Source organism: Lemur catta, chromosome 1 (genome assembly GCF_020740605.2).
Source record: "Lemur catta isolate mLemCat1 chromosome 1, mLemCat1.pri, whole genome shotgun sequence".
Taxonomy (NCBI): Eukaryota; Metazoa; Chordata; class Mammalia; order Primates; family Lemuridae; genus Lemur; species Lemur catta.
Window position 1 is genome coordinate 259,691,326 of NC_059128.1, and position 25,901 is coordinate 259,717,226.

Here is a 25,901-nt window from a genome sequence, read left to right on the forward strand (position 1 = left end):
TCTTCCTTGCACTGGGCCATAATCTGTCTCTTTTTAGTTCCATCCTTGGTCCTTTCGGGGCCACAGAAAACAAGGCTAATCCTTCAGTTATCTTTCAAACATTAGAAAACAGCTGCCATGTTCCCCTGACTGTATCTATCACCTTGTTAAGGTCTAGATAAGATAGGTAAAACCCATTGATGACAGGAGATTAGCAAAGGACAAACAAAGGAAGACATATGTTCCTGGGCACCAGTCTGTCGGGGGTGCTGCAAAGATGCAACACTTGAGGAAGTCTTGACTGGCCAAAGTAGTATACAAAGCCTTCTGGGAGCTCTAGGCATGGATTGTTGACTCCTACTAAGTATACTACACATTTAAAAAGCTCTGCTTTTTCACAGGTGCTTTAAGCCATACCCTCTCCTCAAATGAAATACCAATATATATTTTTCTTTGATTCTCCTCATGGGCTTGGTTAGTATATTATTTATTCTCATTCACATTTTACCAAACAAGGGCACTAAGGCTAAGAACAACTATGCGATTGGTTAATTGTCTAGAAGTGGATGATCCAAAACCAAATCAAGGTCTTCTGAATTCTAGCCTTTCCTATCATATTAAATTGCCGTAGATTGTAACAAAAACATATTTGAAAACATTAGGTAAACACTTTTTTTTTTTTGCAACACTTTGAAAATTGTAGATTAGTTTTTCTACTCTTAAAATCTTGTCTCTGTCATTATAAGTCTCTTGTATTTATTAGAAAGGCCACAAAGCACAACGGCTAAAAGAACACTCTCTGGATTCCTGACTCTGCAACTCAGCAGTGGGTGACTTTGGTCAATTAACGTAACCATTCTGAGGCTCAGTTTCATTAGCTGTAAAAGAATAATAATAATAGTTATCTACCTCATAAAGCTGTTGTATTAGATGAAATGTGTATGCAAAATAATACCTGGCATTTTCTAAGCACTCGAAGAATGTTAACTATTCTGTTATTCATAGGCAGAGGACCAGAGAAACGAACTTTCTAAAAAATTGTTTTTCACTTACTAGTCACCTGATGTAAAGCTCCCTGAGAGTTGGGATTGTCTTTTGTCTTTGTATTTCCATGCCTGATAATTTAGAGGCACTCAAAATTATCTGCTGAATGCTTTAAAACATATTCTATACACATCCTGAAAAACTTAGAAAATAAAACATTTGGATCTATAAAATAGTTAAATAACCTAGCTAATTCTTTAATTTATAACTTTGTATGACAGGTTTACTTAAATGAAGAGTAATTGCACGTACAAAAGATGCCTGTAATTTCTCCTTTCCCTAGAACTTTTTCTTAAAGAACCTATTCCCAGACCACAAGCCTCAGGGGAATGGACCAACATTGAAAACCTGACTGAAATGGACCAATCATTTCCTTTTCTAAGGTCTGGAATTCAAAGACAGACAGAAAACTTCATTTTTGGGTGGGCTTAATGATGGCACATTTCACAGATTTGCACAGAGGAGTCAGTGTGTTGAGAGAAAAGAATGGAGTAGGCACAAAGAGAGAGAAGAAGAGATGAGGAATGCAAAACAGAAGAGAGAAGAGACAACAGGGAATTGTTGAATGGTTTTTGAGTTTAAAAGAGGTGCTGAGCACTACTACCCCTGAGTTCCTGAAGAGCCTTCTACATACCTCTAGTAAATGCCCCATGCTTGGGCTTCGCGTTGAGAGTGCTTCTGTTCCATGTAATCACACCATCCTGAGACACTGTAGTCATATTATGTAAGGCAAACTGCACGTATTAAAGAACTCCACAAACACTCTTTTTTCTCACTTCCAGAGTACCTTTACCTCATGTATGGTCAAAGAGCAATATGTACCTCTGATTTTCAAATGGGGAAAGTTAATGACACAAAAAGGTAAATAAGATGTCCAAGGTCATACTTAAGAGTCTGTAGGTGCAGAACTGATAACAGAATTTCAGAGTTCTTGTTCCCAGGGGTCTGCGTTAACCAATAAACCAACTGCCTCCCTTGATGGAACTAAAGTATGCCAATTATCCAAACTGTGTAAGAAACGTTGACCAAAACAGGGGTTAATTGGACATTGGTTGTTTTAATTCCATAATCAGCTCTTTCCCTGAGCTACCCTGGGAGTGAATAACGTATCTTTCACAGGAATGGGAAGGAGGCCAGAACAGGCCATCTGGCCGAACATGTCCTTTCCTCAAGTCATCCCTGCAGCTGTGTGAAACTTACTGATGTTGAAGAACTTAACGGTTTAATTTGTTTCATCATTTTCCTTCTATTCTATTAAATTTAAAACTAGATAAATCTTTATGTTCATACTGGCCAAGCAGTTTCACTGACTCTGTAGTTATGGAATATACATGAACATATATATTTGATATATTCTATGTGTGTGTGTATGTGTGGGGGGGAGTCTGAAATTTTTTGATGTTGAAAAAGATTTTTCATAATCAAAAAGAGCAATTCATTTAGACTGTGGCCACTAGAAAAGAAATAAAGACTTGGCGTTATTTCACATGAAAACTAAAAATATTGGTCTTCCTATTAATCAAGGAAAAAAAGGAACCATGAAAGAGCACAGGTAGCCTATTTCCTTGACCATTTTCCTTAATTCTCCTACTTTGTAATTTTGGTAAGGTGGCAATAATTCTGTAGTATTAAATTCGAGAGTACTTTCTAATACCTCAGAATCAGATGCACATCCATCGAGTGAGTTCCAGTCCTGATTTTAGGATCACTAGCCTAAGAGCTACTCCAGCCTGTATTTTCCCTCTCCCATCCCTTCTCTCTTCCTGCCTCCCTCCACCCCTCCTCTCATATGGTTTGCTCTCTCTTCTTCTTTTCATCATCTAATTCTCAAGTTTGAAATTAATTCTACTCGTCTTACTCATGAATACTGTGGGCATTCAGAACTACAAAGGCTCCAGATACTGACATGAAGGCCACATCCTGTAAGCTGGGAACTGTGTACAGGGGTGCGATTGTGTAGATTACCCTCAAGCAATGCAATTACTAATGCCCACCTGTGGGTCAGACTAGGGTTGTCCAAGCCCTAGATGATGAGCCTTGAACAAGGTCTAAGAGAACATTGAGAATGAATGAATGAATGAAAGATGAGTTTAGGAGGAATGCCTTTACCTAATACATAATCTAGGTACTATGTCTATTAAATAGAAGAAGGTAAGAGGCCACACCACGAAGCAATAGCAAGAACTAGAGAAGAGGTGATAAAATATTAAAAGAGATGCTAGCTATTCAAACTATAGGTGTGAACAGATATGAAAAATGAATTCCTAAAGTGAAACCCTAGCACGAAGGATGGGTGAATGGTTATGTTGAAGTTGGCCAGCAAAGACCAGATGGTTCTTCCTCAGAGGACCAGATAGCAAAATATTAGATAAGGGGATCTTGATTCAGCTAACTGCTAGCAGGCCCAGCCCAGCATGCCTCTATTTCTAATAGATGCGCATGGCATCTAACAGTGGGCAGCCACCACACTGTGCCTGCAGTCAAGGCTCATTAGTGAAGCTGGGAGGGAAGAAGGGTTACCCTGGGGCAGGTAAGGCCAGCTGTGTATAGAGTTCTACGTGCTCCCCTTGTTTCATTTGCTGCTGAAAACTATTGGGTTTCCCACATGTCTCCAGTTCTTCTTAAATAAACTTTGGTGGCTCCTGGTTCTAGATAACAGCTCAGCCCCAAAATGTCTTGACAGCAATTGCCTAACAGAAGGAGTCAGAAATAACAATTATTCCATGGGGGAATAATCCAGAAAAAGAGGCAGCCACTACTGTAGTTCTAACTACTTCATCCTCAATTCCTTCCTGCATATCATGTAACATGCCTTGCCTCTTCTTATCAACAGGACTTAGGCAAGATCAATGGAGGGAAGACTGAAACTGTCCATACGCACCAACTCTCAGAATGCTGGGGCTGGGACACTGAAGAGAGAAAACAAGTTACTACATGTTATTTTCTCTTTGTGCCTTACATTACTCATTTAAAAGCGAAAGTCTAAGCAAAGTCCTCTTTTAAGATTCTACTGCATTTTCCCTGGTTTTAGTTATTTCACTATTACTAGTTATTCACTCTAAAGGCCTTCTTGAGAATGTTCTACGGTTAGTATGGTTAAATCTAATCACTCTGCCTTTCTTTCCCTGTTCCATCTTTTGAGATTGATGTTCCTTTCAGGTATAAGTATGTATTCCCACTCTAGAAGAATAAAATGCCTATTTTATCTTCCTTATTACCCACAAAAAGGGAGACTTTTATGAATGTCACTCCAGAATTTTTGCAGCTGAGTTTTAGAGATAATTATCATGGCTACCTAGAAGGAAATAAAAGTATTTGCATAAATGATAAAAAAATTAATATACCCGTCTATGGAAAGGAAGAAATAAAAGCAAACAAGGTGGTCACTTTTTTCTATTTACTTTCGCCAACACATTCTTAGAGCTCAGGCATGTGGCAAAGATTTGCCAAAATGATCCTAGTATTGAAGTAGAAGGTGACTAAAAACATTGTTCATTTATATCCGAGATGGTAAGAAACCTCAACCAGAATTAAAAAGCTGCTCTTCCTTTAAGATTATTTTTTCTTTTTCCCCATTCTCTGACCAATGTTTTGTCCTCTATTCTGAATATTTTACAGAGCCTGAAGGAACTCAGTCTATTTTTGAAATGAACCACAAAGGCAAAGGTATCACTTAAACAATGTAACTTACACATTTAGTTTGAGTGAGTTTTGTGGTTTATAATACATGGATAAAAATGGAGTTTCTACACTCCATTTATGTAAGAAAATACTATTCAAACTTTCAAAATAAAAAACTTACTATTTTCTCCCTGAAAAATCCAACTGTAAACATCAGTTTGCTACAAAATAACTATCAAAATTGATTTACCAAATAAGGTGTTCCTTCCACCCCAAAAGTATATATACTGCAGGAATACTCCCAAGAAGTGACACAAAGAGGGGAAAAAATACTCCTTCAATATGGTGAAAACATTTACAGTATACTAAAAAAGTTTCTATATTTGGCAATTTTTCTTCCAAATATATTATTCAATAGCATAAACATTATGAAGTAGAACTGGTTGGAACATGTTTAGAATAAAAGGGTTAAGTGGAGTTCAGCATAACCAGTAAAATGGCAGAACAAAATTATGAAATTAAAACACACATACACACATTAAAATCTGCATATTGGAACAACTAAGAATGTGCCTTGAATCTCTACTTTTATCCACATAATAAAAAAGTCATCAGCTGATACTAGTCAAATCTTAGCAAAATTGTAACTGAGAAGGGATAAAAATGGTTCAACTTTCTTAAAAATCTCTGTTCAATAATCAGTTTTTAGTTATTAAAAAATGTCACTTCTACAATTGCAGACGGTAATTCTTGTTTGTATTCTGTACTGTTAAGTACTTATAGCTTTGTGTTATCAGTGATGAGCCTGGAGAAAAAAGATGACTGGAAATAACCAACTAAAATGAGACAGTAACAAAAAAATCAAGGCTCAGGAACCTACACTTGACTTTCACCAACTATTTTACCATACTGGCTACACACAGGAGTAGACGCCACTCCAATCTATCAACTGTCAATTTCAACAATTTCAAATAAAGCAAATGTAAAAGTCAGATTTTCCACAGTTTACTTCTGAAAGAGCTTCTTTTACACCTTCCAACAATCTCCATAATCAACAATTTCTTCCATTTTCATTTCTAAAAGATACCATGAGCTTTAAAAACAGTAACACTGGAGTTCATACACTTGCTATGTAACCCTGGGTAAATCAGTCTGAGCCTCAGTTTAATGTATATGATACAATTTATCTAAAGGGCACAGTTATGAAGATTAAAGAAGATAATATATATACATATATACATATATATATATGCATGCAACATCCAACACAGGAGGTCCTCAGGAAATGTTAATTCACTTTTTCCCCTTTATGTTATTTATATGCATAGTAGATATTGATCATGATTTACATAACTGTTGTATGTAATTTTATACTAATTAGGCAAAATCTACCCCTTCCAAAATCAAGCAGTATAATGAAAACTAAAGCAGTGCAGTGTGTACCATCTGGGGATGGACACACTTGAAGCTCCGACTCGGGTGGGGCAAAGGCAGTATATGTAACCTAAACATTTGTACCCCCGTAGTATGCTGAAATAAAAAAAAATAATAAAAATAAAAAACCTAAAGCAAGTAGTACTACTTTACAAATGTTTTAGATATTCAAGTATTTTAAACCATTATCTGTAAAATAATATCACACACCAAGTATCTAGTATTTCTAATTCCTAGTAGACTCTGACATCTAAAGTTGAATCATATATTTATATATTTTACTGTGACTGACTTTAAATCATATGACACTGGTTAGTCACAATAAGTCTATTAATTCTACTTTGTTTGTAAAATCATCTATTAAAAGCAAACTGCTAGATTTTTATGTTATATAGTGAGCTTCCTTGAGCATCACCTGACTTTTTTTCTTATTTTCATTTAACCAGAGGACATAAAACTAATAGTTTACCAAAAAGGATCAGAGTGGTTAAGTCATGGATCAACTTTAATTTCACTAAAGAAATGTCATTTTTAATTTGAAAGTTTCCATAGGAATTTCAAATGATCTTTTCTTTTTACAATGAAAATATCGTTAGCAAGTGTAAATGCTACACAACAGGGACACCCTGAAGACACTTACTTCAAAGATACTTAAAAGTGTACACTGAAGCCTTAGAGTTAGGTGGTCCGTTTGGGCTTTGAATCTTAGTTCAGATACTAACAACTTTTTTGAGATTCTGGAGTTAATATTACCTATTTACCAGGGCTCTAAAAAAGACTTAATGAAATAAAACATTCAAAGAACTTAACACAATGTCTGCTATCTCTCAGTGCTCATAACTGAAAGCAGTTTCTATAGCAAATAAATTTTATTTTTTCCTCTAAAGTAAAAACAAAAGAAATACAAACAAAACCCCCCTATAAACTATATTGACATGTCTTGCATTTTGTCAGTACCATGAAAAACAATCCAAAACCTTGTACCATCACAGAGTAACAGTAAGCAACAATACAACACCAAAGATTAATAATTATTCCCACTTCATACAAATTAAATGGTGATACCGCAAATATAGTTTCTGATCCAAATAAAACAAATGGCAATTTTAATTCACATTCATACAGACAGATACACACACGCTACATAAAAGGAACAATCTGATAAGGGGAAATCACAATATATATCTGAAGACCTGGGTTTTAGCCTAACATCTGTCTGTCACTCACTACCAATATTGACCTTGGCAGCTTGCTTTTAATTACTAAATCTCAGTTCTTCACTTGCAAAACAGAGAGAATAAGCCCTATTGAAGAGAATTGGTAGGAGGATTAGAGCCTGAACTGTGCAACAAGGTTTCTCAATTTGGGGATCCAAAGCCACCTGAGAAATGTACGTATAGGCTGTGGGATAGGAGATGTCAGCAGCTTCCAACAAATCATCAATTACTTGAACCCCAAAATATTAATAAATGTTGCAGTTTTGTCAAAAATCTTCAAAATCTTTAAAAGTATAAATGATTTTAAAGTAGTATTATGATTTCCACAAATTACAGTGTTCTGGGAGTATGAGAGATTTAATTTAGTAAGAATTTTAATATTCTATGTCTATGCAGAAAGAGAATTCTTAATACATGTAAACCTAAATCAATGCCTACACTCACAGCTTAAAAGATTCTATCAAATAAGACTGAGAAACTCATTGCTGATTAGAGAGATTATTTTTTATGTATCTTTATCTAACAACTGTTGTGATAACTGGTTTAGTTTGGGGGGTGTGTGTGTGTGTGTGTAACTGTACTAGCTTCCTAACTGGCCCCCTCTAACACATTTTTCACATTGTAGCCAATGGTCTTTGTGAAAGGCAAATCCCTTAGCTAAAAAATCCTAATGGCTACTTATTTCACTTAGAATGAAGTCTGTATCCTCTCTATGGTTTAGAAGACCCTGCATTAACTGGCTCCAGCGAATCTGACAAACCTTATGTCATCTAGTCCCTTGCTCATTATACTCTAGTTGGGTGATGTCCAATAGAAATGTAATGGAAGCCACAAGTGTAATTTTTTAATTTTTTGGTTTTTAGTAGCTATATTTACTCAAAATTTAAAAGGGGAAAATTAATTTGAGTATATTTTATTTAACCCAAAATGTTATCAATATGAAATCAATATAAAATTCTTAAGATATTTCACTTATTTTTGTAGTACTAAGTCCTCTCCATTGATGAGTATTTTACACTAACAGCACATATCATAATTTGGAAAGGCCAAATGTGGCTCGTGGCTCTTGTATTGGACAGCACAGCTCAAACTACATGGACTTCCTTTGATTCCAGAACACGGATAGTGTTTTCTGGCCCTCTGGTCTTTGTTGTTCGTGGTTCCCTCTTTTCTGGAAAGCTTTTCCTGGCTCTTCCCATGGCTGGTTCCTTTGCCTTCTTCCCCAAGTTCAGTTTAAATATCACTTCCTGAGACAAGTCTTTGCCACTGGCCTTAGGTAAACAATCTTCCCATTTATTCCCTAGCAGAGCACCCAGGAGATCACAATTGTCTTAGGACTTCTCTCATTCTGTCATTGTTTTCTTGGCTTGCTTTCCTTGCTTTTATATACTTGTTTTCTGCCTGTCTTCCAACACTCGACTATAATTATTGCTCCATGAGGACAAGGACTACTTTCATTCTGTTCACTATGGGGACATCTCAGATACTGAATTTTTGCTAAATAAATGCTTGTCTATACACATTCTTAGTTTTCCTCTGGCCACTCATTTACGTATACAATTCTGAGAAACAATTGGCAGCATAATTTACATTAAAAAAATAGAAAAAAAATACATATAATTATTTAAATTATCATGTAAACCAAATAAAAAGGCTTACAAGGTGTAACTGAAAAATCCTTCTTATTTTAAAATAAGCTTTTATAAAGATCAAAAGAAAAAAATAGCTTTATTTAAAATTACGAGTACTATCTAATGAAAAAGTAAAACTTTATTTAAACTCAAATCAAATCATAAGGCATTCCTAATATTCCATCTTCTTCTGCCTTCCAGAGAAAAGTAAAGTGTTAATTGCTATACATTTGGCATTCACACTTGTAAAGTCAGATCATCTCAGTCTCCTAAAAATCTACAAACGAAATCTTTAACTGCCAAGAAATTTCTACAATTAAAGGGAGCAAAAAAAGGCTGGAAACTGTGGGTAATATCTGAAGAAAGCTGAAAAGTTTAGCTAAGATGTAAACAAATTAAATTTTGCTCTAGCCCCTTACTTCTCAAATTATTTACCATAATTCTAAAGTGAGATTTATGATTCATTTAGACATTTTAGACTTTGACGTGGAAAGGTAATCATTAAAAATTGTGCCCAGTTCTTTATATATAGTTTAATAAAGTCAATATAAGTAAAGTCAATACAAATAAAAATCACATAACTGATCAAGACAAACAGTATATGCTTTGGGAGAAGGAATCATATTATTAAAGTCACAGACTATTTTTTTAGGTTAAAATTTGAGAATTAATAGGTAAAAAAATAGGAATAACTGTTTAGACACAGCTTCACCAGGCTGCATATAAAAGATGGAAAAGACTGTATCCCTGATTTTGAAATACCCAGATAGCTCTACTGTATGGTTTCCTAGTAAAGTCCTGTTATTAATATCAGTATAAAAAATACATCAGTAGAGGGCTTGGCTATTTTATACCCAGACACAAAAACTCACACACACAAGAATCGTACACACACACAAAACACACTCTCCCTCTCTCTCTGCTCTAGGTACTATACACATATCTTCTCATTTAATTACTCCTCATAATAACCTAAAGAGGTAGATACTACAATAATCCCCTTTTGGAGATGGGAAAACTGCAGTTTAGGGAGTTTAATTTGCTTGAACACTTTGCCCATTAGTTGAAATAAAGAAAGAAGTCTAGAGATTTCTTTTCCACTAATGGGAAGAAAAGGGTTAGAAGCAGTTTAGCTACCATCCCTATGACTTGTAAGTTTATAAACTTAATTTTAAGCCTGAGACTCCCAAGTTTCCAAAGCACATACGTACTACCCACTAGTTTCCCCACTATCTCCATGTTTGGTCATTTTGGCTTTTTGACAACGTCTAGTTCCCTGATCATTTCCCTATTGTAAATAAAACCTAGTCACGAATCTCAGTCCATGCAGATGAAAGCCTGACCCACTTATAGCTAAGTCTAGATTTGTCAGCATGTGATTTTTGGATGTACCTCCTCAGTCTTTAACTCAGATACTTATCTGACATACACTGCTGGAACCTACCTACAAACCCTCATTCTACCCCCTAGGGTCTAATCGCTCCATGAACAATCTGAATTAGAATATTTCTTTAATTCTGACAATTCAGCATTTAATTATCTTTGAGGGAAGCCATGCCTAGCAAATATCCCCCCTTGGAAGTCCCCACATGGCAAGAGTTTCAGTTGGCTGCCTTCTTTCTCTGCCCAGCCATGGCAATCCTATTAAAGAAAATATTGCCCTATTAAATATCAACAGACTATAATGTGTTTACTTGTGACTGTACCATAGCTGACCCCTGAACAACACACGGGTGTGAGCTGTGCAGGTCTACTTACACGTGGATTTTATTCTGCCTCTGCCACCCCTGAGACAGCAAGACCAATTCCTCCTCTTCTTCATCCTTCTCAGCCTACTCAATGTGAAGATGATAAGAATGAAGACATTTATGATGATCCACTTCCACTTGATGAATGGTAAATATATATTCTCTTCCTTATGATTTTCTTAATAACATTTTTTCTCTAGCTCACTTTATTGTAAGAATACAGTATATAACATATATCACATGCAAAATATGTGCTAATCAATTATTTATGTTATGGGTAAGGCTTCCAGTCAACAGTAGGCTATTAGTAAAGTTTTGGGGGAGTCAAAGGTTATACACAAATTTTCAACTGCACAGGGGGTTGGCACCCCTAACCTCTACATTGTTCAAGGGTCAATTGCATGCACAAATTCATTCTAATACAGATACTATGACTTTGTATAAAGTTGGCTTCTTGATTTTTTGTATCTTTCTTGATGATACCCAATATTTTGTCACCCATTCTTGGCATAAAAGTATACTGGGTCCATATCCATGGGGATTAATCCACAGTAGTGTATGTGTGTGTTGGGGGGTGTGTGTGTACATACACACAAAACATCATTTTGCTTTGATTTACATTCTATTTAGTTATAAATTATACTTTAATGTGGCTACAGATATAAAATTTGACTAATATCAATATAACAACTATTATATGAGAAGCATAAACTTGAACAAAAAGTTGGTAGCATCTAAAAAACAAAAATCACTTTGTCAAAAGCTAATTAAGTGATTTGTGTTTTAGCCCTGCTATAACAGTGGCTAAGTAGCAACCTGTCTAAAGCTCAGTGTTCTCATCGGTTAAATGAACTCTTTATACTAATTCCTAAGGTTCCTAACGCTCAAGAACTCCAGTGCAAGTCTAGCTGACGTTGGATACCAAATAACACTGGATGCTCATTAACTGAGCTTTGAGAAGTGTCACCCACATAAAGTTGTTCTCATGAATGACTTTCATTTCATGGCTTAAATTAATAATCATAATAACACGTCAAGTGTTTGTTTACTACATAATTTAATATACTTAGATCTCTCTGACTGAAGTTAACATGCAATTTTCCTGAAAGTTTAAAATAATTTGTTGATATTGGTTAATAAGTATAATGTACCTAAATTCAAAAAATTAAACTATAAGAAATAGATTTCACAGCTTGGAAAAATTCAGCAGAATAGGTCAGCATATGAGGGAAAAGAATAGAGGCAAATTGAGGTGAAGAAGAACTCTAAGCACACCTTCGGAAGAAGAGCAATTTGAGGCTCAGCCACTGGAACTACTCTGACTAGAAAACAACTATATAAATGCAGTTGCTAGGCTGGTTCTAAAACACTGAATTCCTGTTCCTTCAATACTTAGAATATTTGCAGAAGAGAAACATACTAAAAACTCACTACAGGAACACAGCACAAATTAAAACTGTAAACAGAAAGAGATAAGAAAAAAAGTATGTGGTGGGGAGGAGAGGTTGCTTGAGTATGCTTTATTAATTTATTCAACAAATATTTATTAAACAGTTATTATGTGCTAGGTACAGTATAAAGCATTGTGGATACTGCAGTAAACAAAGCATAGTCCCTGTCTGTTAAAAACAATCTCTACCAAAAACAAACAAACAAACAAATAAAAAAAAACCAAAACCAATAACAACAACAAAAAAACCCAAGAAAACATAATATCAATTTTCTCTACTTGGTGTTCCCTTTATCTTCCCTTTCTTATTTGGCTAATTATTAAATATATGCATGCCATGTATTTCTTTTGAAACATTCCCAATTTTCTAGATTTGTAAGGTAATTACAAAATTTAAAACTAAAATTAAAACTAGTTTAATAACATGTTTTATTCTGAAAACTAAAACATTCAAATTTTTAATTCTATGGTTTGTTTTTCCTCTACATTTCTAATGCATTTTTTCAGTAAGAAAAAAAAAACCCATAAAACTAGGTATATGGAAATACAATACTAATAATTTTCACGGCTATATTCATTTGAAAACATATTTAATAGTCTTAATTTTTCTATAGAGTTCAAAAATTCTTTGAAAACATCTTCTTTACATTAGAGGCAACATGATTGCAAATAGTTCATTTTAGTCAGTGTTCTACCTCATAGTTTAGTATATTTGTATTTGCTATTTACAAGTGATTAAAAATGCTTCTTCACTTGTCCATTTGCTATAAAAGTATCCTTGAGCAAGTCTAGACCAATGTCCACAGCCTCTGATTACACAGATCTGTATATATACAGAACACATTCACACATTTAAATGGAAGCAAAATGTAATCTAAAAAATGAAAAGCTATGTACTAATTTCAAGAACATACAAGTAAACAATGGATAACAACTTTAATCCCATCGGTGTATTAGTATGAGCTATTTTGCCTCCTCTCTCTCCTAAATCAAGGGCTCTGATTGTAATCGAAGGATCAGGATGGGGACAGAGGAGGCAAAGGGCACCTGCAGTTCACACGTGGCAAGAGGCTTGGACAAGAGGAATTTCTTCTCTCCCCCTCACAGCATGATTTATACCCAACCTAAAAAGTGCAGCTATGACCACATTTCAAGAATGCCTGAAAATGCCAAGGGGTCAAACTCCAATCACAGATATTTTAATCATTCTGTAAAATGTTAAGACATTTATGAAATTCACACTAAGCAATCCCAAGTTGTACAAGTCTCTATCTGAAAAACATTCACAGAATTAAAAAAAAAAACAAAACTCTAAGGAATGTTGCAATCTCCTTTCCTACAACAGAGTCAAACAGTACAATGTTTACAGAAATCAAACTACTGAAAGAAAAAAACAAATAATATGTTTCTTAATTTCCTTAATATAGGTTAAGGTGGTATAGTGGCCACCTCTTTATTTTAATGCAAATCTCTTCCTTATCTTCTGCACTACATTACACAGGAACCCTTAAGAATAGAATGTACTGCAAAATAATTTAAAATAATTTTCTAAACTAATTATGTCCATAATTACCTCCATGACTTCTGCCATTCTGTGGTTAAAATCTTACAATATTAGCTTGAATTTCATTTCTGCCTGACACATTTCAAGCAGGGAAGCAGATTAGTGCCTCAGAACACTTTATAGGGTTGCATTATCAATCAGGTTATGTTCCCAGTAACGCTTTCAGCAAAATTATCTTATTCGAATGAACTCTCATGGACTGAAGTAAACAAAGCTGTAGCCGGATGCCTCTTATATACTTTCCATTCATTTATTTCCTTTTTTTCTTTTAAACTTATACTTGTAGCACGTGCCTTAGAAAGAGTGCATGTTAAATATTCCTGGAGTGTCACAATATGTAATACAATAAAACAGATTACAGCCCTACCTTTCTTTCACAGCAGTGGTGCCAAGCACAGGTACACCGGAGCAATCAATTTGTTCTGCAGACAGTAAGGCTTTCATAGAATACTAATGTAAAAGCTCTTTTCTTTCTCCTTTGCCTTGACTCCCCAATGCCCGGGTCCCGACCAATACAAGGAGGAGGGCGGTATGTCTTCTGCTGAGATAACCACAACTACTAATCAAGTATACGTGTACAAGGGCACAGGATTAAACCTCCACCAAGCTTGAGGCAGGGTTTGAGAACAGCTAAACACATGCACAGCACGGTCCAAATTAAACACACACACACACACACACACACACACACACACACACACACACGATTTCTCACGCACGTGCCATGAAAATACAGATGTGTCTACTTTGGTGAACTAATTCATCATACTTTACCGCACCTTGTTTTTTTTTATCTCAGGGGCATAAAATTACCTCCTGTTGAACTGAGGGCTTAGATCCAACAGTGCCCAACAACAACTGTTTTTCCAGAAATGAGAATCATGATCAGTATTCTCTGCATTCAACTATTCACTGTTTTTAAAACAAGGCATTTTTCTAAAGTGTACTATCCAGCACAGTTTATATGGACTTATACTTGCAAGTATTAACATAGGGTTAATAGACTCAGCATGGATTCTTAAGATCCTATACTTAAAAATGTATTGCAATAGCTCAAGTCTGTTTCCTCAAGAAAAACACATGTGCATTACCAGTAATGAAAAGACATCCAAAAGATTTTCATTTACCTTCAAGTTTTTACATCAAGTATAATCTCAAGCTATTTAAAAAAATACTCTCAGGCCTCAAAATTTATTTAAAAAGCATCTTTAACACTTTATAATTACGGTACCACAGTTGTATATTTGATCTCACAAATCTATAGTTTTGAGGTTCCTTTCAATTGGGCATTTTCACTTGGCTTATTTTTCTTTTATTCAAAATATGAAAAAAGGTATGCCAATCATTGAGTAGGGTGATGAAAGAAGTTGTTAAATATTTTTTAAAAACACACATTGATTGCCTCATTTTAATTTGCCTTCCTTAATTTTCAAATAACTCTTGAAAAGTACTGATAGTTAAGGGGCTGCAAACTAAGCAATAATTAAGAACAAAATACTCTAAATAACTGAAGAAACTTATTAGGAGGCTTCCTAAACCAGTTCTGTTTTCATGTATACAATTGCTTTAACACTGCTAAAATACATGTGTCTTATTCTATACTCTTCCTTTTTAAAAAAAAAAAATCTGGAGGAACAATTAAGAAATACTAGGGACTTCAATGAAGTATGGCAATAATGTTTAATCGATACTGATGTATTTGTCCTTGACACACTGACCATGTCATCAGGCTACTGTCATGTGATATCATGTCATTTCTCCACCTGGCTCATGACCTTGTCCTCTAAATGACCTAAAGCTTCCCTCAAGTAGCAGGAGGCCCCTCCCCGCTGTCTCAGCAAGGTCGACTGGGTCAGCGTGTCCTCATCTATAATCCACCACCATTTGTCAGCAGGGAGGCTGGAGGAGGCAGGCTTGCTACAAGGGGAGAATGCCCAATTAGGCAGCTGTCACACAAAGCATAGGCTGCAAAATTATCCCCTGTCAAAAGAAAGAGCAGCTGCGGGTGCCAATTACAGCAACCTTTCAACCCTTTAGGTACTGGAAACTACACAGAAGTAAATGAAGAACAATTAGTGATAACAAATCGATGAATTAGGACAGTAAATTAGAAATTACTAGCAGGTGAGCTTGGGTCATACATGACATTTAGGGCATACCAGGCTCCAGGCAAGGGCAGGGCGCACTGAATCACACTAACCATTTCCTTGCATATAGATTTTCCTTCCAACATTTCCCTTCTGCAAAACCGGAATCCTTCAAAATACCCACACCTAAAAACATGTATCTTAATGTATTCTTTCCATGGACCTAAAGAAATTGCTTCTTGATAGGAGGAAAATCCCTCAGAATAGTAAGTCTGGTTAATTCTAAATTGTTCTTATGCAATCCATCATGGTATCCTCTCAAACTTACATTTTTTAAATGTGGCCCTCAAAACCTAAAATATTAGTTCAAATAACCACACTTAAAATACTATCCATCTTTATAAAGCACTTGCCCTGACTCTACTTAAGTCACATTTACAGGAAAACATCCATTTGAGAAAGCAACTGGGTATGAATTCTGAGCAAAGTGTTTTGCTAATAACATAATCTTTAAGTTAAATTTCTCTACATGATGTGATTTTGTGTATAAAGAAATAACTGCAATGTGTACTTCTATATATAATATAAAGGAAACATCAACCATCAAATTACTCTCTAAGACTGTTTTGCTTCAATCCTGCAGAGGTGATATGCATTAAGTCTCAAGCACAGAAAGCCAATTCACTTGGACGCTACCCAGCTAATTTACTTGGTAGTTAGCACTTGTGGGCAACAAAGGAGGAACATGGGGAAACAAGCCCTGCAAAGGAGAGCGAGTGCAACATGGCTATTGAGTGTTCATGGACATGGTTTCACTGTGCTTTCAGAAGTCATGCATGTTCAGAAACAACTTTCTTGAAGTCCATTTTAAGCTAAAATTACTTTTTTTCCTTAGGAAAAAAGCATGTCTTCCTACACCAATTCTTTGAAAGTTGAGAAACCTGAATGATACGTGCTGTTATTTCTAAAGAGGCAGGGGTAAATTGCTCAACTAGACTTCTAAATCACAAATGAGTAAAAGTGAGGAAGAGAAGGTGAGGCAATAAAGAAGCACTTAGGCACCTCTCTCCAACACATTATAAATAAATCACTGTTGCCAGGGGGAAAAGTGCATAATTCCTAGTTCCTAAGTCAAGCCATCTGATAAAATTTCCAGGAGATAAATGTCATGGGGAGAAAAATTCTCCATTAAAAGTTTATCTGAGAATTTGACTTATAAATTATGTTTCACTCTTTTAAAAATGGGCATTTATAAACTTCCTTACATTTAGAATGCAACCTTCTAAAGTCAGACATACGGAATTCAAAGCAATGGCAAGTAGACAGGAATGAAGGAGTTAATGCCTTTAGAATTCAGCTTCCATCATACATGGGTGACTATCTCTTTAAATAATTTAAATCCTCTCCATCAACTACAAAGCTGTTTTGAAGCCATTTAGCTTTGTTCTTTACATGTGTTCTAATTAAGAAATGACCTTGTCATCACATACACCAGAAATCTGGGATTATTTCCTACAGCAAAAATTCACAGAGCCCCCAAAAAAAGAAAAAGGGGAAAAAAAAGACTTCATACTCAGTTCTTCACTAAAGGAAGTTGTTGGTTGGCTGAACGCTGAAGCAGTTTCACCGCATAATTTTTTTTTTGTTGTTGAATGTCACAGGGCGGGTTAGTGTGACCTTGAGCTGCATCAGCAGCACAGCAAGGGTCGAGATGCCTGCAGGCGCCCTTGTACTGGATTTGCAAGACAAAAACCTTCAAACTGGCTGAAGGACATCTTAAATCTCTTCAAAGGTTTTCCGAACTAATCTGGGCTGCTCTTAGCAGGATCTGTGCCAGTGTGAGAAGCAAAATTAAAAACAAGGTCTTTGACAGGATGTTGTCTCCTCTTAACCCTTCCCAAGCAGAATAGAACAAATCACAAACATCTGAGAGACATGGTTTACCTAGAAGCATTCTTTCATAACAAATTATGTAAGCAAGCAATCATAAATGATGGGGCAGCTATTAGTCCTCGAAAGTAAACAACCCTTCTACTGTGCTTATTAAAGAATTCAGGTCGAATTTTTTCTTGACCATATTTTAGTGTAGTCAATGTAAAACTTAAAGCTCTATTTGTCTTTTAGATTTGTAGCACAGTGATAGGTTAAGACAAAGTTAATATTTCCATCAACAGTTATCTCTAGAATTTTCATTTTTTAAAAAATAAGCTTTTAGACGGTTAAGTCACAAACTTCATGCATATTTCATATAGCTTACTAAAATTATAGGTAAAGGAAATGACATAATATGTTTACTAAATATCTTATTGCTAACATGATGGATACACTGTTAAAAATCAGAATAGTAAAAGTGAACATTAAATAAAACAAGGTAAAGCAATCTCAGTCCTGTTATAAGAAATCAGCATGACATTTTATTGTTATGTTTTAGCATCTCCAATGCATAGGCCAAAAGAGAAAGTATTAATGCCAGTAGAGGGTTTTTGATTCTTCCCTGGCAATACCCACAAAATTTAATTTAGTAGCTACAGTAGCCACGTGTTAAAATCATTACTCTAGAACAACAAAAAGATCAATAAAACAGTCCTAGCTCGCAAGAAATAAATAGTCCAGTGGAACAAACAGCTGTAATCCTTAAAATGTAATATCCTAAAATCAGTGTGTCTCCATCTATGACATGTTAGTTTGTCATCATCAGATAAAAGGTATATCATGATTAGTTCTAAAGAGTATTTAGTGTAAGATATAGAATTTATTAAGACCCAATATGTCAGGTATAAAGAGTGAGGGATTCTGAGTCTCCTTGGGACGAAAGTGAGTGCCTTGCCTTGGTGCTGCCTCAAGCAATTGCCCCACCTTGGAAGAACAAGGGCAGCCCCCAGGTCCCAGTCTTGGTGCCTCCCCTCCTTAATCCTGTCCCTAGCGACTGCCATATCTGGGGGAGGAGGGAACATTTTGCCAATCTACCAAGCAGAACTTAGCCCACCAACTGCAAAAGAATACAGAGGATTCCCTAGCCCATGGAGGAAGAGGCATAGGTACCAGAGAGTCTGGAAGGTGACTTAGGACAACCTGAGGCTAATTATCATGTCATTAGCTTAAATCTTCGTTGTGGTTCACTGCCCCCGTGGGCTTTCAGAGGGGCTCATGGGAGATCTGCATGCACAGTAAGATTCAGGTCATATAACTCCCAACTGTCCATCAAAGTGGTTCCATGATGACATCTGAACCATGGGGAGGTCCCTAGCCAGACACTATAAACCAAGATCCAGACCATAACCAATGCTTTTTTTTGCTATGACAAGTGGTCCGGTCATCATCTGTGGTGTATGTATCTTGTTCTGTAAGCCTATATCTTGCTCTTGCTCTATAATCCTATCTTGCTTCCCCTCAGTAAATTTCACCTCGTGCTTGCCTTACTTTGGTATGTCTGGTCATTCTTTGGCCAAGAGCACACCAAGAACCGAGAACACAGATGAGATTGCCAAACCCGACAAACAGGTTACAAATTATTCCCTTTTTAAAAAAATAAAGGAATAAGATAAATTTAAGATTGTGCTGAGTAACAACCACACTTTCACTCCCTTGAATTCAGACTTGCTTTCCTGAAAGGGACAGGAAAAAGGTGGAGTAATAATACCTGGTGAGCAGGTAACACACGAGAGTATATGTGAATTTCCTCCTTAGTCACTGTGCTGAAGAGGAGAGTATATACTCTCATGCTAGGATATGCTAAATGCTATGACTGAAGTATATAAAAAGTGCTCTAGGAACACAAAGTAGGCTATAACCAGGCTTTTAGTTCTTACGTGCATGTGCAGGTGGTGATCAGTGATGGTTAAAACATAAGAAAGGGCTAGCCAGGCAGAAGAGAATGGTGGTCACTCTAGGCTCCACAAATAGCATTCAATGGAGGGAAGAGCTGAGTGTGATACAGGAAGCAGGTAGTCCAGTGTGACTGAAGATTAGGCTGGAAACGCAAGTGGGACCAAGGACTTTGAATCAAGGCCATGCCAAGGAGCTGGCCTTTATCTGGTGGGCAGTGGAAGGTTTATAACCAGTGGTATGACTAAGTGTATTAACAAACAAAAACAGAAGCTGTGGAGTTGATGGCTTGGAGGGGAGAAGAAATTGTAGACCAGTTAGTGCATAGAAGGAATCATGGTCAAAATAAGGCAGAAGCAGGAGAGCTGAAGAAAAAGACAGCTCTGAAAACAATGAAGGTTGGTTTACTTGAATATTTATTTAGAAACCAATTTGTATAACATAAATAGTGCTATAAAATAGGGTTTTATTTCATAGCAACTTCATTAAATCAAAAGAGAATGATGAAAATGATTACTGTATCTGAAGCCTAGGTTTGTTAAACACTGTGTTGAAATGATTGGCACAAAGTTTCAAGAAAACTAGTAATTCTTGTAGAGGTATTTAACAGAGTCAGAATCAGATCCTGTTGGAAATCTTAATTTTGTACATTTAAAATATCAGTCTTCATTAAGTATTAGGTAAAGGTTTTGCTTACTAAGACAGCAACATGTACCTTTTCATAACAACGCGAGGGCATATTTCCCTTAGATACAACAGAGAGATGTCTGACTTAAATAACAATGTGGTTGCTGGAGCTAAGAGCTCCATCCAACATTAATGAGAAAAAAATTAACTCAGAAAACATTTATTGAGGGCTTATTATGTTTAGGACATGGAATTAAAAGATAAAAATTCCCCCAACATTCTATCAGTTTTGTGCTTCTAGACTATCAGTCATAATGATACTAAGTCCCCAAATTCCAGCTCTCCCCATGACATCATCACACAATAAAAAGACTGTGAGTAAAAAGAATATCGAGCTGTTGGTAAATCAAGCATCTGAACTGCCAGCCATCTTGGTATTCTCATCCAGCTGAAAGGTACACAATGCATTCCCAAAACTCTCAGGGAAGACCCAGTACCCATGCAATTTGAAGAGCGTCGTCAAATACTCTAGAGACTGACTGTCCTGCTAAGACCTCAGAAAGAATTTAACAGAGTATCAGCCAAGGTAAGAGGGTAGGGAGCAAAAAAAACCCAGGAGCCACTAGGGCCAAGTATATATCTGCCAGAGAGCAGACTGTACTCTCAGGAAAGGAGCGCCAGCATCAGGCATCAGGTTGAGGCAAGTGGAGGGGAAGGTCACACAAAGGAGAGAAGAAGGAAAGAATTGAGAGAAAACCTACTCACTCCCTCAAGAGAAAACGTCAACTTCATTCTGTGAAATCATTAAGAAAATGACAAAACCTCCAAAACCTCTGGAGTAAGGAGAATCATCATAGGAGAAGAATTTAGAGATTCACAAGTCATAAAAAGGGCTACTACTTGAAAGCCAGGGTTACTGACAGGGCATGACTAAGAATGACCTTACTGAGTATCCACAAATAAAATGACTTCTCCTTGAGTAAGCATCTCCATCTTATAGCTGCCAAGCCAACACTGGCAGTAAGTTTCAGCACATTCTTTGTCTAGACACTAATAGAAGGGTAGGTAATATGATAAGCCTTGCAGATATTTAAAAAGAAAACTTACTAATCTACAAACACAAAAACTAGGTTACAATATTATTGAAATAAAAATACAGAATATTCTGTTGGCAAATAGACAGCAGTTCTTAAAGTGTGCTCCAAGGACCCCAAGGGTCCCATGACCCATTCAGGAGGCACATGAGGTCAAGACTACTTTCATAATACTAAATGTTATCTGCTTTTTTGTATCTCTCTCTCATCAGTGTACAGTGTACTATGCATGTGCCATTATTTTGATGGTTAATGGGATGCATACTTGTGAATTCTTGCTTTAAAATTTTTCTCAGTTTAAATTTCTAATATGGTCACTATCAGCTGGTATTAATATCATAAACAAAAGCTTCCTTGGATTCTCAATAATTGAAGAATATAAAACAAGAAATTTGAGAACTGCTACTGGTAAAAGTCAAGAAGTACAATCTTGTTGTCTTCAAACAAAATCTCTACTTTCTCATTTTGAGAATTTCCACTAAAACTACGCAGACAAATAATGTTCTCTGTGTAGAAACGCCCCTAAGACCTGGGGGTGGAGGGAAGAAAAGAATGACCTTTTTAGAAAGAAGATTAGTTGACAAAAGAGGATATGAAAAATCTCCCATCTTTGAAGTTACGTGATTCTGAATTTATCATGCAAGAAGTAACAAATCTATAAATATTTATGAAGAAGCTGCTATGTGTTAAGAGCTGAAGCTAGATGGATAACTAAGTTACAAATGTAGTAAGATACTACTTAAGAGAAGACATGAACAAAGTGGAGAAAGCACTGAAGTACAGGTTTTGGGGGAGAAGACTGGGTGACAGGGCAGGGGACACTGTTCCTAGGGGAGGCACTCTACGGAGGTGGCATGCCAGGCGAGTCTAGAGACGACCTAAGCTTTGCCAGTTGGAAAGAAGCTTTAGCATTCTTTAGGGAGTGTGGGCACCAGCCCAAGCAAGGACGCACAGCAGCACACAGTATGTTCTAGAAACTTTACGCTCCTCAAAGAGCAGAAATCGTCAGTAATTAGAAACTTTTATAGAATGTGACAAAGTAATTTGATGTCTGTTGAATTTAATGATGAAAGATTTATATTTTGTAGTCTTTTTAAAAATTTCCAATCTGTCACAGACAGAAGTTTTTCAAAAATACAATGAAAGTGAGTTACTAAAAAAATGAATGAAAACACACACACAGAAAGTGGGCTTTCACTCCAGATATTTTCAGAAGCACTAGCTGAGAGGACAGGCTGCACCACGGTGGGGACAAGAGGTGCAAAGGGTGGCAATGGCCAGAGATGAAGCTTCAAGCTAGAAGCTTGCATAGATTGTACGAGGAACATTGTTTCTATAGGCAAATGCAAACAAGAAAACGGGGTTTGAAAATCACTAGCGTATCTCTAATCCAGAATGGATAAATTCTAGTTATCTAAATAAAAGGCATAAGCTCTACTGTCCGAATCATACTTCAGACGTGCAAACCACAGGTCATGTTGTCGAAGTGCAAATGTAGCAGAGAATCAAGGAGAATATCAGGTTCACCACCACTGAGTGAAAAAGACGAGGGTCTCTATAAGAAGAGAAAGTATATTGACAGTATGATCAACACATTTTTAACTTATTTTAGTTATGTTATTTGAAATATTTCAAGGAAGAGAAAAAAACCTGAGTTAATATGGAGGCTTAGTATACTAGGGATTTTCCTCCCAAAATGATGTTAGTTATATTAATTAACGTAGTAAAAGTAAAAGACTTAAGAAAAGTCAATTCTTTAAAGACATCAAATTCAGAAGAAATGTTAATTATTTTAGTGTTTCCCATAGAGAACACTAAGATTGATTAAGGAGGGCCTGTTACTTTCCTAAGGTCATTGTGCTACTGGAATCGCTAAATTATTTTTGATTAGAGAATAACACAACTGAACTGGAGTTTGAGGAAGACCTGGTGGCTGTGAGAGAATGAGGCAAGGATGTCAGTACAGGGCTTGGCAGCACAAAGGCTCTAAATGAGAAATGATAAGGCTCTGAACTAGATGGCTGGCTGCGAGAAAGGGAATTAAGGGTGGATGGAAGCGATACTGGAAACTAACGGTGCTACCTTTGAGCTGACCATCCACATTTTCTTACCAGGGTTATTCACGAGGCCAGAGAAACACCAGCGAGACAGCCAAGTTGGTTTAAGGCAATTAATTCTAAGTAAAATAACTCACCCAGATTGTGGATTGATGTTGGTTTCACCAACACCATGTTTCCTTCAAAAACTTGGTGTAGAGCTTTAAACACTTTTTACAAAGTGTTATTTCTTAAACAAAAAACACTACTTTGAGGAGTGTTTATGAAGCTTGGGATAGGCATTACATGGACACAATTAGCCTGCTTTACCAACTTGGTATTTGAACCTGTCGGAACCAGCTGAATCACTGGCCGTGTTTGTATCTTATATAGCTATCTCTATGTCCAACATGAAACTTTTAACACCCAAGACATCTACTGAAATAGTCATCAACAATTTAATCAAACTAGAAAAAAAGTGCAATAAATAAGTCTCCCCACTGAAAAACCATGACATATAACAATAAAAATTCCATTAGTGAGAAAATTAGTATATTCCAATGTTTAAGCTAAATTGATTCATGGTCTGTTATTTAATTCCACCCAAGATATACACTTTTTATCATTAATTTTTATCAAAATTAGCTAATAAATGTCACACTGAGATAAACAAAGCATAGAAAGTATGTGAACTCCTATAAAATACAATAAAGAGCAAACTTATTTTGTTAATTACTATAGGGGACGACTGTATTTCTTGATCACAAAAGAGCAAGAGAAATCCGGCCTAAGACACTAAAAAGTTTTACCAACACTTTATGTTTTGTGTAGTTTGCAATATTTAATTAATCAAATTCATTTTCTTTTCCAATCATCCCCTTTGGGCTCTCATTCCAAAAAAATTATACTTAAAAATACAACATAAGTGTTTTTATAGAGTGACTATATGACAAACTATTGTAAAACCTCATAAAATGTATCAATTCAGAGTCTTCAACTTGTCAAATACTAGTATCTTGAGATATACCAAATCTTTCTTTTGGAGACATAGACTACTGGCTAATGAGAGGTCTTCTGAAAAGACATTATATACTTTAACCCAATAATTCCCAAATGTATTTGACCACAGGCTCTTCATTCAAAAGGAAGAACTATTTAACAACACACATTTTAGAAAACACACCTCACATAATCACTTTTAAAATCTTGAAACATTTTTGAGTATGTGTAAAAAAATAGAAAATCACTACTAATAATTCATTTTTATGAATTTTTAGTTTTCAAAGATGTTTACTATACATTTTAAATAATCTTTTTGTTTTCTTCAATCTGGAAGACTTAAATTTGACCATTTTCCAAGCCCAACTCATTAGTTGGGTATACTTATCAGACGGCGATCTGATTTATTTATCCAACTCTCATACGTGATTGTTACTTATGATTCTGGTTACTTGGTAAAACAAAGTTGACACATTAAGAACAACAAACTAATTATATCATGGGTGTCATAGGAATATGCATGGTTACGTTAATTTTAACACAATTAAAAGTTGAGAAATGGGGTTCAGTATCAACCATGCTTTGTCAAATATAACAGCAGATGTGAGACTGTTGACCAGTCATTAACACGTAATTTAACCTGAATGAAAGAACTTTTATTATTTATAAATAAAATCCTAGTTGATTTAAATTCCAATTTAAAGGAAAAAATATATGACTGTGAAAAATGACTAGCAACCAAATAATTACTAATAATTTTATAGTCTTTTTTTAAAATACTATTTTAAAGATTTTCTTGATGAAACTACAAGAAAAGATAAGAATTTAATTGGAGTGATTAAAATAACTTCATCACTAGGTTTTCTGAATATAATCAGAATAATGAAGAAAAAGGAGTTAGTATTATCACTGACAACTATATTACGCCTACAGGTAAAGAGCAAGTAAGAGCAAATTTGGCTCAAATATGCCATCCCCTTTGAAACATGGTGGTCAATTAAAGCACTGAATTTTAGAATACTATATCTGTGTATCTCTCTTCTGACCAGAGTTTTTTAGTTAGCTAGTTGAACTCTTCACAACTAACTATAAGCACAATAATCAATCACTGTACCCTTTTCCAGTTTACTTGGATTGCTTCTGCCCAGAAATAAGCAGCAGAAGGTCTGTGAGCTTAAGACATGACAAATTCATTTAGGTTGTAGTTAAACTAGAAAACAGGAGTGTTAATCCAAGCAGAATTAACCACTCACTTATCTCTTTTGTTGCACTGCCCACCTACTTGTGTTAATTTAATCCAATTATTTTATCATTTCTCAGAAATACTAATATACTCTTGGCTTTGTAAGAGGAATTTTATATAATCCCAAAAGTAATCACTGACTTTATACTATAATAAACCCACAATAATCACACATGCTTCTATTTTTCCTCAAAACAGTAATTAACTTTTTATCTGAAATTAGATTACTATTTCAGGTTTTATATTAATTATCCATTTTCTCCGGTTTTTGGTAAAAACAAATTAAGTATCATCAACACAGA

At 35.7% G+C, this 25,901-nt stretch overlaps 1 protein-coding gene across 5 annotated transcripts in view; it reads right to left on the reverse strand.

Moving 5' to 3' along the window:
• The window catches only part of NRIP1 (nuclear receptor interacting protein 1), a 94,221-nt gene that overhangs the window by 25,460 nt on the left and 42,860 nt on the right, over window positions 1-25,901 (reverse strand). The window contains exon 1 of one of the 5 annotated variants that reach the window (XM_045540471.1): window positions 14,056-14,511. The exons of the other annotated variants lie outside the window; for them this stretch is intronic. The gene's annotated coding sequence lies outside the window, so the exon portion shown is untranslated. Of the gene's footprint in view, window positions 1-14,055; window positions 14,512-25,901 lie in introns of those variants that run through there. 5 annotated transcript variants of the gene reach the window in all.